This window comes from Salvelinus sp. IW2-2015, unplaced genomic scaffold (assembly GCF_002910315.2).
Source record: "Salvelinus sp. IW2-2015 unplaced genomic scaffold, ASM291031v2 Un_scaffold1912, whole genome shotgun sequence".
Classification (NCBI taxonomy): domain Eukaryota; kingdom Metazoa; phylum Chordata; class Actinopteri; order Salmoniformes; family Salmonidae; genus Salvelinus; species Salvelinus sp. IW2-2015.
Window position 1 is genome coordinate 110,022 of NW_019943272.1, and position 3,324 is coordinate 113,345.

Genomic DNA, 3,324 nt, shown 5'->3' on the forward strand with positions numbered 1-3,324 from the left:
CTAATCCTGCCAATATGTCCACTGTTCAATAATGGCAGTAGCTGTAATCTCCAACATGTCACTGTTCATAATGGCAGTAGCTGTAATCTCCAATACGTCACTGTTCATAATGGCAGTAGCTGTAATCTCCAATACGTCACTGTTCATAATGTGGTCGCTAAGGAATAGCCAACGTCGCTGTTCAAGTGTAAAAGGTACTGAATCTTCTGGTTTTCAGATCTTACCTCAAAAATAGAACTAAGGTCCTCTCCCTCCTCGATACAATCGATCTACCAGAATAAGAAGTGAGCCCTTATCAGACATGGTCTTAAGTTAATGGCAGTAACTATATCTGCGAAAAACTAGTAGAAATTCCAATCTATATTGTTCCAATACCAAAATGGGGTTCTAAGGCGTGAAGCATGGAATCTCACCTAATGTCGGCACAGCTCCTGCAGTTCATGCTAGCACCATGCCAGGACTGAAGTTAATCTCCAATACTATGCTTTCACTAGTATCAAGGGTTTTAATGGCTAGTAGCCTTGTGTTCGTGTGAGATATCGTTTTCTAATAAATATTCGTCTGTACCTGCATTTTTGCGTATAAAAAAATGGCAATTCTCCCCAAGTAGTCATCGGCTTACTCTCAAGCTTGTTAATCAACTGTTCCTCAAACCCCCCGTCACTAGACTGTTCATGAGAAGGATGGCGGGAACCCTTTATAAACCTCCGAGCCAGAAACCTAGCTGTCCTTGACTGGAGATCCTGCCCAACCCATAGTGTCCTAACACTTGCTAATATTGGGTGATGAGGTTTTAGCTACCATTGCTGGGCTGTAATCCCCAGGGTCCCAGTTATCCAGCCAACCCTAGGGGTTTTGACCGTCTGTGCCCAAGCGATGTGTAATCTCTTCCGTACATCTATGTCACTTGCGTTACATAAAGGGCAGAGGAAAAGTAGCTCTTGTAATCGGGCGACATGGCCGAATAGGTAATGTCATATGACACATCGATCATATTTAAGAATCATCGTAGTTGAAGCTGTAAGGAACACTTCATTGCCTTAATTACAATTATTCTATACGTCCCACACTGATTGCATTAGAAAATGTAAGGGCGGTAAGTCCAAGCTAAGCTTACATGTAATCTCCAAATAACAGGTTCACCCTCCACCTTTCTCGGCTAAACCCTGAGTCTGCACTAAGATTAAGTGTTTATGACGAGGTTGTTCAAGTAGCGTTACCGTAAAATCTCCTCCCAATACACAGTCTATACTGTTCCCAAATATCAGTTGAAGACTCTGGCAGTTAGCATGGTCGATACCCCCATCTACAACAGAGATTAACGATCCTATTCGTGTTCATACTTGATGGAGATATGGGCGTCAGAGTAGCCATTGATCAAATCCGTTCCAATAGGTGTTCACAGAACTGTTCTCAGTCATATATGCGTCAATTGACCTATATATCCAGAGAAAGAACTATAAACACTGTAGCAGGATCCGCAAGAGTGTGGAGAGGAGTGTTCTGGGTTTGTTAGAGAACTAGATTAAAGTTATGTACCTCGCTATCCAAATAAGAGTAGTGCATGATCTGAATTTTACATGGAATTATGGGGGGCCACACTTCATAAGGCGGTGCCTATGTGCATTGCTCCAGAGACATCTTTACCTTAACAACCTCAACGCCTGAACGTGATTCGATGGCCGAGATGGCAGAGGACAGGTGGGCTAATTGGGCAACCTTGTCGGCTCCCCCTATAGAGAGGAAAAGGGAGAAAGTAATCCGTTGGTGCCAAATGCCTTACGCTTTAGTGTGAAATCCTTCCAGAGTAATCTAATTGATTCATATCACTAAGATCATCTGTGAATCGCGCCTAAAACCAAATAACCTGTTTGTCCAAAGTCTATCCACGTAAGTCGAACGGTTCATGCCATTCAACTCCTGCATCAAAACCATCTGTTTCAGCATCGAGGAGAGAGGGCCGACATAGTATTTGTTTTTGTTAGAAAGCTGACATTATATCAAAGAACCGTCTGAGATTATTTGAGAGTGAACGCATCTTATGTAATTTATAGATTGCCAGAGATCTGAATTCTGGCGACTGTATTGCACTATCAGGGGAATACAGTGCTCCAGTCTCCTTAGATAGCAATCTTTGGGTGACCAGCTTACATCTGCGGTTTAAGGAGAGAGATTGGATTCAGTACTATTGTAGGCGCACTTTAATGTGGATTTTTACCCTTTCTTTGTGTCGCAATACGTCGACTTGTTTACAGTCATATATACATCTTGAGAGGCAAAGACTCTTGAGAGGAGCATGTAGTTGTCTTCCCTGGCCTTTGTGTGTTTAAATCTAGTACCTGCCATAAGGTTAGGGGACCCATATCCAATCCCCTATAATTCTATATATTAGAACTCTGGTGAGGGAAGCGACCATCCTCCCCAGGGAGACTCTGTTCATTGATTAGAAAATGGGTACTAATGGCCATCTAACATATTCAAGGAACTGAGAAGTGTTCACCTCAGTCTTAATTTTCCTCCACATATGCCTTCTCGCTGTACATTCCCCTGACAGGCATGGAGTGGAAGAGAGGAGGAAAGGAGTCGATCTCTAAATATCGCTTGATTATGACTACCGAAAAGGGGAAGTGAGAGCCTTCATAAGTGTATTTCTTAAAGTATTATTAATTTCTAGTAGGGTCGAATGGGCAAAAAGATTATCTCATTAGTTAAGAGTCTATAGCATTAAATTGTCCTCGTACTTTCCTCATGCCTTAGTTTCATTCATGCCAATACTTTGTGAGCTTTCCTCTCCAAGCTCGTAATACGCTGTTTGTTTGATTTATGATGGCCCTCTCCAGCTTAGATTACTGGTTCTAGATTCAGAAATATTATATTTCAGGTTTTTATCTTTACAAACAGCCTGTGTATTATTCTTTAGTCTGGGCCCATTAATGTCTTGTAGTTTTCGCTTAAGCCTGGCTGAGATTTCAGATTCAAGGGCACTCAGTTCAGCGCATCCGTGTTTTTCTCTTCCAGCCCTTAGTAATAGGAAAGTTGATCTTTCCCCTCAGATAGCTCCTTCACATTTTTCCCAAAGATTGAGAAAGACTGTCAGGAGCGGTAGGTGTTTTGTTTGTCATGAGTTGAGAAAATATTGATCTGCTCTTTGATGAATGCACAAAATTCAGTTTGCTTTAGGAGTGAGCTAGAATAGTGCTCCCATCTTATCATGCTCCATTTAACCTTTGGTAGGAATGGAGATTGAAACACCAGGGGAGCATGCGTCACTAAAGCCAATCTGGGAGATACTCAACATTCTAACACTCTATGAAACAAGTTGTG